This window comes from Pteronotus mesoamericanus, unplaced genomic scaffold (genome assembly GCF_021234165.1).
Source record: "Pteronotus mesoamericanus isolate MK-2021 breed Mesoamerican mustached bat unplaced genomic scaffold, CSHL_Meso_final contig_59, whole genome shotgun sequence".
Classification (NCBI taxonomy): Eukaryota; Metazoa; Chordata; class Mammalia; order Chiroptera; family Mormoopidae; genus Pteronotus; species Pteronotus mesoamericanus.
The window spans coordinates 404,636-417,085 of NW_026555206.1; the positions used below are offsets into that span (position 1 = coordinate 404,636).

Below are 12,450 nucleotides of genomic sequence, written 5' to 3' on the forward strand. Positions count from 1 at the left end.
TGCATAGGATATCTGAGAGTTTCCTACTTATATTCTCTTTTAGGACTTTTATGGTGTTGCAACTTATATTTAAGTCTTTTATCCATCTTGAGTTTACTTTTGTGCATGGTGTAAGTTGGTGGTTGAATTTAATTTTTTGGCATGTAGCTGTCCCCATCTCCCAACACCATTTGTTGAAGAAGATATTTTTACTCCATTGTAAGCTTCTACCCCTTTGTCAACTATTAATTGACCGTAGAGACATGGGTTAATTTCTGAGCTCTCTTTTCTGTTCCTTTGATCTCTGTGTCTCACTTATGCCAGCACCAGAGTGTTTTTATTAAAGTGGCCTTGTAATACAGTTTGATGTCAGATATCGTGATCCCTCCTACTTTCTTGTTCATTCTCAAAATTGTTGCAGCCATTTGGGGTCATTTATGGTTCCATATCAATTTTTAAAAATTTGTTCTATATCTGAGACAGGAGTCATTGGTATTTTAATAGGGACTGTATTGAATCTATAAATTGATTTGGGTAGTAAGGACATTTTAATGATATTACTTCTTCAAATCCATGAACATGGTATATGTTACCATTCATCTGTGTCTTCCTCAATTTATTTCTTCAGTGTTGTATAGTTTTATGAATACAGGTCTTTTACCTTGGTTAAGTTTATTCCTAAGTACTTCATTTTTCTTGTTGCTACAGCAAATAGGATTTTTTTTCCTGATTTCTGCTTCTGATATTTCATTGTTGGTGTACAAAAGTGCCTTTGATTTCTGAATATTGACTTTTTTCCCCACTGTTTTGCCAAATTCACTTATTATGTTGAGTACTTTTTTGGTGGAGTCTATGGGGTTTTCTATGTACACTGTCATGTCATCTGCAAATAATGACAGCTTCACTTTCTCCTTTCCAATTTGGATGCCTTTTCCTTCTTTTTCTTGTCTGATTGCTGTGGCTAGGACTTCCAATACTATGTTGAAGGAGAGGTAAAAGTGGGCAACCTTGTCTTGTTCCTGATCTTAGTGGGAAAACATTTAGTTTTTGCCCATTGAGTATGATGTTAGCTGTAGGTTTTTCATATATTCTCTTTATTATGTTGAGGTATGCCTCCTTTATTCCCACTTTGCTGAGTGTTTTTATCATAAATGGATGATGTACTTTGTTAAATGCTTTTTCTGCATCTATTGATATGATCAAGTGGTTTTTGTCTTTACTTTGGTTTATGTGATGTATTACATTTATTGATTTGCAAATATTGAACCATCCTTGCATCCCTGGGATGATTCCCACTTGATCACGGTGGATGATTTTTTTAATGTATTGCTGGATGTGGTTGGTCAATATTTTGTTGAGGATTTTAGCGTCTATGTTCATCACCAATGGTTTTCTTTCCCTGTTGTGTCTTTATCTGGTTTTGGGACTAGGATGATGCTCCCCTCATAAAAAGAGTTTGGGAGTCTTCCTTCTTCTTGGATTTTTTTGCATACTCTGAGAAGGACAGGGATTAACTCTCCTTTAAATGTTTCATAAAATTCTCCTGTGAAATTGTACAGTGTAGAACTTTTGTGTGCCAGGAGTGTTTTGATTACTGCTTCAATTTAACCAGCTGTTATCAGTCTTTTCAGGCTTTTTCCTTTTTCTTGATCCAGTTTTGGAACATTATATTTTTTTAGAAATTTGTTCATTTCATCGAGGTTTTCAAATTTCTTGGCATATAATTGTTCTTAGTAATTTCTTACAATCCTCTGTATTTATGTGGTATCAGTTGTTATTTCTCCTCTTTCATTTCTGATATTATTTATTTGGGGCCTCTCCCTTTTTTTCTTCATGAGTCTGCTTAAAGGCTTGTCAATTTTGTTTATCTTTTCAGAGAGCCAGCTCCTGGGTTTGTTGACCATTAAATTCTGCTCCAGTCTTGATTATTTCCTTCTTTCTACTCACTCTGGGCTTTGTGTGTTGTTGTTTCTGCAGTTCTTGGAGCCATAGGGTTATGTCATTTATTTGAAATGTTTCTATCTATTTTAGGTAGGCCTGCATTGCTATGAACTTCCCTCTCAGGACTGCCTTCTCTGTGTCCCATAGGTTTTGGACTCTTGTGTGTTCATTATCATTTGTTTCTGGAAACTTTTTGATTTCTTCTTTGATCTACCTATTGACCCATTCATCATTTAATAGCAGGCTATTCAGTCTCCATGAGTTTGAATGATTTTGAATTTTTTCCTTGAGGTTGGTTTCTAATTGCAAGCCCTTGTGGTCCAAGAAAATGCTTGATATGATTTCAGTTTTCTGGAATTTGTTGAGGCTTGTTTTGTGTCCTGTCATGGGTCTGTCTTTGAAAATGTCCTGTGTGCATTTGAAAAGAATGTATGTTTTGCTTCTTTGGGATGAAAAGTTCTATATATGTCAGTTAAGTCCATTTGATCTAATGTGTCAGTCAATTCTACAATATACTTGTTGATATTTTGTTTGGAAGATCTATCCATTTTTGACAGTGGGGCGTTAAAACCCCCTATTATGAGTGTGTTGCTGTCTATATCTTTCTTGAAGTCCTCCAAGATTTTCCTTATATATTTGAATGTTCATATGTTTGTGCATATATGTTTACAATGTTTATGTTTTCTTGATGGATTCTTCCTTTGAGTATTATGAAGTGTCCTTCTGCGTCCCTTTTTATGGTCTTTGTTTTGAAGTCTATTTTTTCTGATATATATATTGGTACCCCCTCTGTTTCTTTTCCTAGCCTATTGATTGGGAAATTTTTCCATCCCTTTACTTTCAGTCTGTGTAGGTCCTTTGTTCTGAGATGGATCTCTTGTAGGCAGCATATGTGTGGGTCATGCTTTCTTATCCATTCAGCTACTTTATGTCTTTTGATTGGAGCGATTAATCCATTTACATTTAAAGTTATTATTGATAGGTACTTTTTCATTTTGTATCTGTATTCCTCTCTTTTTCACTGTTCTTCTTCATTTTGTTAAAGCAGTCCCTTTAGTCTATCTTGCAGTGCAGATTTAGTGGAGGTGTATTCTTTTTGCCTTCTTTTGTCTGGGAAAATCCTTATTTCACTTTCCATTTTAATTGAGAGTCTTGCTGGGTAGAGCAGTCTTGGTTGCAGGCCTTTGCTTTTCATGACTTGGAATATTTCTTGTCACTCCCTTCTGGCTTGGAGTGTTTCTGTTGAGAAGTCAGCTTCTAGGAATATCGGGGCTCCCTTTATGTTACCACCTGTTTCTCCCTTGCTGCCTTTAGGATTCTCTGTTTTTGTTTGATATTTGCCATTTTAATGATGATATATCTTGGAATGGGCCTCATTGGGTTCCTCTTGAAATGGACCCTCTGTGCTTCCTGGACTTGTGTGACTTTTCTCTCCTCAGATTTAGGGAAGTTTTCCATCATGACCTTTTCAAACAGGTTCTCTATCCCGTCCTCATCCTTTTCTCCTTCTGGTATCCCTATTATATGGATATTATTTCATTTCAGGTTGTCCTGCATTTCCCTAAATGTCCCTTCATTCTTTTTGAGTCTTTTTTCATTTTCTTGCTCTTTATGGGAGCATTTTTCTACCTTCTCCATCAGCTCACTGATTTGATCCTTTGCTTCATTTAGCCTGCTTTTGATTTTTTCTACTGTGTTCTTCAATTTTTTTTTTTGACATGGACAGGAAATAGGGTTTATTTGTGTGTGTTAAGGTAGCAGCAGAGACTCATGAATGCAGAGCCTGCCATTTTTCCAGGGGACCACGATTAAGAATGTATTTGATCCCAGAGCCATCGGGGATGAACTGCTTTTCAGCCACCATGTCTTCAAATTCATCTGTATTATACTTAGTAAAGCCCCACTTCTTGGAAATATGGATCTTCTGACTGTTAGAGAACTTGAACTTGGCTCTTCATAGAGTCTTAATCACATGCTTCTCATTCTGAAGCTTGGTGCAGATGGACATAATGACTTGGCCAATGTGGACCCTTGCCACTGTGCCTTGGGACTTTCCAAAGGCACCCTGCATACCTGTCTGGAGCCTGTCAACTCCAGCACAGGACAACATCTTGTTGATGTGGATGATGTGAAAGGGGTGGAGCCGCATTTGGAAATGAAAGCTATCTTTGCCCCAGCTTTTCAACATGTACTTGTTGGCACACATATGAGCAGCCTCCAGGGCTTTGGAAGAGAGCTGCTCATATTCATCTGATACCATATGTCCACAGAGTGGGAACTCATCCACTTTTGCCTTTTTTTGGCCCAGGTCAAAGATGCGGATCTTGGCATCACCAGGTGGGATGGCGGCCCATGGTGACATCAGGATCTTTACTGGCACACTGAAGGGAAAGAGCCAATTCAGAAATTCTATTCTTTATTTTCTCTTGCCTCTTATTGATAGTTTCTATGTCCTTTTTCATGCTGATATAGTCTGCAGTAAGTTCCTCATAGTTTCCCTGTAGTTTTTGGTCATTCTCTCTGAGCTCACTGAGCTCATTGAACTTCTTTAGAACCATTGTTATAAACTCAGTATCTGATAGTTTACTTGCCTCTATTTCATTTAGTTTTCTTTGTGAGGATTCCACCTTTTCCTTCGATTGGGGGGTGTTTCTTTGTCTTCCAATTATTTGTGAGACTCTTCTTTTTTTGCTTCTGCTTCTTATATTGATCTGGCTTGACTTGCTGATTCTGATGTGAAGTCCTATGGTAGCAAACTGCTGTTTTTCTTTCTGGATCTGTCCCTGTTAATGTCAGATGTTGACCGTGTCTTACCTCAGACTGTTCGATGCTTCCAGGAATCTACTGTCTTTGGCTGTCTCGTTTAGTTATTAATTGAATCACTCTGCCCTCAGCAGTCAAGCTTAGGCACCACTGGGCAGGTAGAGTCCCTTCTGGGGGTGGGGCTATTGTGTTCTTTCACGCTGCTGCCACTCAGGGGAGCGGTCTGCCTAAGTAAGATTGCTGCTTCTGTATGGGAGATGAGTCAGTACCAGGATCCTACCAGCTATTCCCTCAGTTTTCTCCACAAAGCCTCCTTCCCCAGTCTCTCAGGTGTCTCCAGCCTACTCTGCCCCCATCTTTGCCTGAGCCCAGGGTAAGTGGCTTCAAATAAAAATTTATGCATTGGCCCTTTAATCAGCTCTTTGCATCTCTAGCCTCCTGTCTCTGGCAAAGAGCAACCCTGCCGCTTTTTGCAGGTGGCTGTTTTCTGTGTATTTTTTGGGCTCTGGTGCTGTAGGCTGGAGAGCCATACTTATTGTTTAGACCTGGCTCTTCTCAGGGGGATCCATCTGGCCATTTCAATATCCTTCTGATGCTTCCATGAATGGGCACCTGGCCCATCTTTTCGAGTCTCTATTGTATCCCTTACCTGTTACGTTGTGCTAAACCTGATTCCTCTGTCTGTCTGAGGTTGCAAGGCTCCTCTCTTGCTATTGTTCAGTTGTTTGTTCCAGGTGATTTCACCACAATTTATTTGTAATTCCAGATTGGTTCTGGGAGGAGGTCAGTGTGACTTCCATTCACTCCTCTGCCATCTTGCCTCCTCTCCTGTTTATTTTTTTATTCTTCTTTTCCCCTTGTTGTTCTGATTGGTATTTTTTTCTTCCTTGTATTCTAAATGATTGATTTGATTCTTGGCTTCATCCACTCTACAGATGTTTGCCTGAAAATTGTTCTTTATTTCAATTGGTGTGTCCTTTGTTTCTGACTGGATCTTTTTTTAAAATGCTTTTGAGGTCCTCCATAAGTTCCTTGAGCATTCTTATAACCAGTGTTTTGAACTCTGCATCTGATAGATCCCTTGTTTCCATTTTGTTTAGTTTTTTTTTCTGGAGCTTTGAACTGTTCTTTCATTTGGGTCATATTTCTTTGTTTCCTCATTTTGGCAGCCTCTCTGTGTTTGTTTCTATGTATTATGCAAAGCTGCTATGGCTCTCAGTCTTGGTAACATTGCTTAATGTAGAAGTTGTTCCATAGCATCCAGTGGCACAGCATCCTCTATCACACAACTGGGTAGTCAAGGTACACCCTTTGTGTGGGCTGTGCTTACCTTCCTCTTGTAGTTGAATCTTGGGAGAGATTCACCCAGGCCAGTCCGCTGCAAGGACTGGCTGTGACCACTGACCGCCATCTTCTCCCCTCCATGGAGAATCAGCTGTGAAGTGGCAGGGTGGAGGTGCTCCAGTGTGGTCTGTAGCTGTTCACTTGATGTGCAGGCTCTAGGGTTTCCCAGGTGGTGCAGGCCATGATCAGCTACCCCCTCTGTTATTCTCAGGGCTCCCCTGCTTGAGCTATAAAGCAATCTGAGATGGCTGCTACTTGTGCTGGGCTTAGTGATCTCAGATGAAGCCAAGCTGTGCATCTATTCTGGCTGCTGCTAGTGTTGGGCCAGAGGCCATTTAGCAAGAGATACTGGGACTGGGTGTTGGGGACTTACTGAGGCCATATCTTGCTTGTTTGATAGAATTTAGGAAATTTTGAAGCATAAGCCAAGACCAGCCATTCATATCTTGGGTGGGCCCATAAGTTGTGTGGAGTCTCAGGGGGTCTCCATGGTGGGGAAAACAGTGTTATCCAGTTTTATGGTATCCTAGATATGGCTCCCTGCTGCCATCTGTGTGGCTTTGTTGGGGGAGGGTTCAGAAAAGTGACAGTGGCCTCTGCCAACCTTTCTGCCTGGTATAAAGCTGTCTCGTAGCTCTCCCCTTGATGTACGACAGTTCAGTTCCTCCCTGTATGCCCCTGGTGCCTTTCAATCTGCTACTCTGATGCTACAGCTCAGAGGGAGTGAGTCTGAATAAGCCCATCTGTGAGTTTTTTAAGGGGAGCTGTTTGAGACTCCAGCAGTTTTCCACTGACTTAATCCCTGCTGTTTTTTGTAGCCAGATGTTATAGGGACCTGTCTTCCTGGCACTGGAACCCTGGGCTTGGCTCCTGATGTGGGACTGGGACTCTTCACTCCTGAGATATTTTCCTGAATTTTTACCCATTACACTCAGATGTGGGAATAGCCCATTCCACATCTCTGCCACTCCTACCAGTTTGGATGGATGTGGTTTCCTTTAGTCCTGTAGCTGTCAGACTTCCATTCAACTTGACTTCTGACAGTTCTGAGTGATGGTGGTTCTATATTTTGTTGTAATTTGATGTGGTTATGCAAGGAGGTGAGCCATGTTTCCTATGCCACCATCTTGACCAGATGTATAATTTTTCATATTTTTGAACAATGTTTCTGTGAACCTACTTGTTCACATTTCTCTGGGCATACTATCAAGAGATTCTGTAAATTACGTACCTGGAAATGCTACTCCTTAGTAATAACATATCACATTTTCAACTTTACTACTGATTGCTGAATATCAAGATATTGCTGCATATCTTCACAGTTGTTGGTATCAGTACCTTCTACCATCAGTAATTTCTAAGAATTATTTTTGCTTCACATCCTTTGCCACACTTAGTCCATCAGAATTTTTTATTCTCTCCAATTTTGCAGGAAAGAAAAGATACTTCTTTCCTGTTTTCATATGCTTGTCTTTAATTAGTTATGAAGTTTCTCTAATGTGTTAGTTTGGTATTTGTTTTCTCTCCTGTGAAATACCTGATCATATCAATGACCTGACATAGCTGTGTTAAACTGAAACAGAAAAGTCAGTCACTGTGGACTTCCATAGTAAGCTTCCCGCGCCCCCCGCCCCCCATCTAATAACAAAATGTAGAAATAGGCAGTCCTGAGCTAGGTTAGTGGTTCTATGATATCATTAATGTGTCTGGCTCTTCTTGGATGATCTTCAGATGGTGTCTTAGTATTCTGGGTTCTCAGGTAGTTGTTGTGGTACCATCACATGTGGTAATATCACTTCTGTGTTCCAATAATGCAGAACATGGGAAATAAAGACTGAGTGGTGTCTATATCATGACTGCTGAACTAGCCTCTTTATTAATGGAATATAACTTCTACTTGAAATAGGACTTACAGACAAACTACCTTTTACAGAGTTGGGTATTTGAAAATGAATAAAGCAAATCAGTCATGTCAAGGAAAATAACTGATGCAATTTATGCCAATGATAAAATTCTAGCTTAAGGCAAAATTTAGAATTTTTGGAAAACTTGTATCTGTCATAATGAGCTTATTATAGCCCCAATACATAAATATTTTTTCTCATGAGTTTCATAGTGATATTAACAAACATGATTTTCTGATACTGTAAAATCCTTATAAAATGGGTCCACATTTGGAAGATCTGCTTGACTCAGTTTAAAACAGAACCAATATTTCCTAAAGGACCAATGAATAATGTTTCAAAATCATGCATGAATAAAATATCCTTTCAAAGTGAAATTGATTTTTATTTTGCTTTTTAAAATTTTAACACTTTTATTTTGAAGTAACTTTAGACTTATAGAAGAGTTGCAAAGTAATTCAGAGAATTTCCAAATACCCAAATACTCTTTATCCAACTTCCCCTAATTGATAACATTTTATCACCATGGTACATTGATCAAAACTAAGAAATTACTGTGACCAATTAATTTTAATATATCAAATACAATAAACTCATTGATATGATTTTAGGTTCTACATCGTAAGTAACATTTAAGAAATTATCACAGTTTTGGTATAGTGTTAAAGAAGATTAATCAATAAATATCTGAAAACCTATCAGTTTTTCTTTTCTCTAACTACATATATACCAAATTTTTTATATACTTCAACTAAAATTTTCTATTGAGATGGAGTGAATGCAGAAGCAGATGTAAGAATCAGCTACTTTCTATTAAGCTGGACATTAAATAGATTTGCAAACAAGGCAACTCCAATTAAATATTTTTTGTTTTAGGACATATAACTATTTCTCATAAAAATGATATGTATGTTAGTATATAATGGATTTGCTATTATTTCAAATAAATATTCCAAAATTTTTTGTTTTAATTTTGAATATGCTAAATATTGATAAATATAATCCATAAACAAAACCTCTTTGAGATACATAATATTTTTAAAAACTGTAAAGGATCCTGAGAGCAAATTATTTGATAACCACTGCCCTAAAGGATATATTGTAAGTGAGTTAACTTTTTTACAATGTATCTAGACTAGTACTATATATGTGTGTGTGTGTGTGTGTGTGTGTGTGTGTGTGTGTGTATATACACACACCAGCCTTGAGAGAGCTGAGAAAAATCATTATTCAAATTGTTTTATAAAGTTTACTTCTCTCACAGGACCCAATAGAGAAAGATTGTTCTGACATTTATAAGTTAATACATGTAAAATGTGTTGAACCATGATTAGCAGGTAAGCCCTCTATAAATGTTAGCTGTTGTTACTGCTTTTATTAATTGTTACAATAACTTGATAGTTATGTGTATTCAAATATATTCTCTCATTTGCTGGGTTTTAATTGTCTTTATGGTATGTTCTTTTTGTATGTGTGTGTAGAAATTTTAAGCTTTAATCTTTATTCAAATTTATCAACATTGTCTCTTATAGTTTATTTTTTTGTCTTGTAAAAAAAATAAACTATATTTTTTTGTCCCTTCCACAAAGTTATAATCATATGCTTTTATATTTTCCTCTAAAAGTTTCCAAGTATCCCTTTTCATAAAAATCATGAAACTAGTCTTACCAAGATTACCAATGACTTTTATGTTGCTGAATCATGTGGTCAATTATCAGTCTTCATTCCACCCACTCATCATCAGCCTTTGACACAGTTGATTTCTCCTTTAATTCCTGAGATTCTGCCTTCCCTTGACTTCTGGGATAGGGCTCTCTTTTGACTGTTCTCCTGCCTCACAGGTTTCTTTGTCCTTGTCCCCCTTGGGGCTCCTTTCCTAAGGGTTGGAGTGTCCTGGCCTCTGTCCTTGGACCTGTTCTCTTTTCTGTCTGTACTTACTCTCTACCTGCTTTCATCCACTTCTGTGGCTTTAAATATCCATAAACCGATGACTCCAAAAATTTGTATATTAGCTCCAGCCTCTCCTCTGAACTTTATTTTATCCAGCTGCCTATTGGCTGTCTAATAAGCATTTCAAACTTAACCTGGCCCAAACAGAAACATTGATTTCTCCAAGCTTTTCTTTTATGCTACCCATTTCAATAACATGACCATTCATTCTGTTGCTTAAGTTGAAATGTTGGTGTTTTCTTGTGTTTTTTTTTTATTTCTTTCACAATTCATATCCAAAATTTAAGCAAATGTTGCTTTTTCCTTTAGAGATTATCCTAAATCTTAATCGCTTTACAGCTACTCCACCAGTACCACCTTAGTCCAAGAAATGGTTGTCCTTCACTTGGGATATCACATATGTGAACTGGCCTATAGGTTTTCTTGATTTCGTTTGTTTACGCCACAACTGAGAGAGTGAATGTTTTGAAATATGAATGAGATTATGACACTTTCCCCATTCTCCACTTCTAAAGCCTTCTCATCTCAGAAAGAAAAAAATGAGAAGTTAGAACCAGAGCCAACAAGGTCCAACATGATTGGTCCTGCCACTGCCCTCCAACTTCATTTCCAGTTCTTCTTGCCCATTTTGTGGCAGCCACAATGGCCTCCGTGCTGTTTCTTGAACTTGCTAAGCACATTACCAGCCCTGTCTTCAATGATTCCCTTTAGTTAGGGAATAAAAGGGGGCCCCTGTTTATTCTAGAGGGGTCCCCTTTTATTTCCTAGGAGTCACAATCCTGGTGCCTGCTTTTTGCTTCAAGACCCACATGGAAGACTGAGGCTTCTACCATGCTCATTGTTTGTTGTATTTCCATATAAGAAACACATGGAGGTATTTCTTATATTCCTATGCATTTTTATTTTTATTTTGTATCTACTATTATTATATGTTTGGAGAAGAGAAGTATTTCTTCTTGGGAACATCAAAAAGGAAAGTCCTTAAGCCTATAATTTTTCTTTTGAGTTACTGTTATTTGTGCTCATATTTTTTGCTACATTTTCCCTCCTTGATAATGTGTAATTTCAATTTTGATTTTTTCTAAGATTCCTGGGTTATCAAGGAGTAATTTTCTTGTTTATAGAGTAGTTAGCATTTTTAATGGTTCTTTCCTCCCATTGATTTCTAATTTTTGTATTATTATTAGAGAATATGACCTATAAATTTTTCTTCATGATTGCAAGATAAAAATAAATTCAATATATTCTCAATATTTAAGGAGCAACATTTTTAGTTATTAAATAAAATTCATTGACTATATTATTAATGTAAAAAATCTATTTGATCCTCTGACTTCTGAAGTAAATATAGTAAAAGTCTCCACGATGAGCATATATACATTTTCAAATTCTCCTTGCATTGTTAGGAGTTTTTGTTTTATGCAGTTGTTTGCTATGTTGTATGTTGTATAAAGCTTTATGACTGTTATATCTTCTTTGTGGATTGCATATTTTATTGTCACATAATACTCTTCTTTGTCTGGTTTAAGACATTTGTCCTTGAATTTGCTCTATTTGACATTATCACTTTTGCTTGTCTTTGCACCATCTATTGTTGCCTACTTCTTTATTTTTAACCTTTTTCTTTTTAAAAATATGTTATATTTAAATAGTACACAGTTGGATTTCATTTTTTATTCACATGTGATAGCCTCGGATTTTTAATTGGGGAATTAATTTTGTTCACATCGTCTTGTTAGTAAGTATACTTAGGGTTTAGGGCTCCTGTGTTATTTTGTGTTTGTTATCTGTTTTAGTTAGGGATGTGGTTGACTACAAATAATAGAATACATTACTAACAGTTGTTTAACAACATAAATCTCTCATATTTATGTTAGCATATTTTATTTAATAATTACAGAACTTTATTCTTTGAAGTTCCTTGTTTTTCTCAAATGATGAGAAATCTGGGGATGAACTACAGTAGGCAGTATTGGTTTATCTACTCAACAAGATTGTCAGGGGCCCATCCCCTTCTGTCTTCCTGCTTACTCTTCCTTAGCATGTGGCTTTCTTCCTCACGGTTGCAAAAGTCTTCCAGTAACTCTGGGCATCACTTCCTCATTCCAGGGAGGAAGAAGGAAGTGAGATAAAAGAGCAAAGGGTGAAGCAGTTTCTCCTAAGGAGTCTTTACCTTTTGTTTGGAGAAAGAAGCCCTTTCACTGGAAATTCTTTCTACATCTACTTTGTTGGAAATAGAGACATCTGATCACTCCTAGGTCAATCATTTGACTATGAGAATCATATTACATGACAGGTTTAGACAAATTTGATTTGTCTTTTGAGGCGGGGGTAGAAACTTGCCTCTACTGAAACTGAGGGATCTCTGATACTCTCTGAACAAATTGGGGTTTTCTGTAAGGGAGGGAGGTGGGATGGAATGGATGGTAGGTAGGTAATGGACAGTGTCTGCTGTAATAACTATATATTTTTGTTGTTTTCTCTTTCCCTTTTACTTAGTTTTGCAGGATTGGTAAGCCTCTTATCATTTATTTTCTCCCACTATTAATTTGGGAGTTTTATAATTCCA

At 37.3% G+C, this 12,450-nt stretch overlaps 1 protein-coding gene and 1 pseudogene across 1 annotated transcript in view; one reads left to right on the forward strand and one right to left on the reverse strand.

The window, feature by feature from the left end:
- The window catches only part of SH2D4B (SH2 domain containing 4B), a 101,043-nt gene that overhangs the window by 17,446 nt on the left and 71,147 nt on the right, over window positions 1–12,450 (forward strand). The window lies entirely within an intron of this gene.
- LOC129076271 (60S ribosomal protein L10-like) lies at window positions 3,689–4,282 on the reverse strand (annotated as a pseudogene).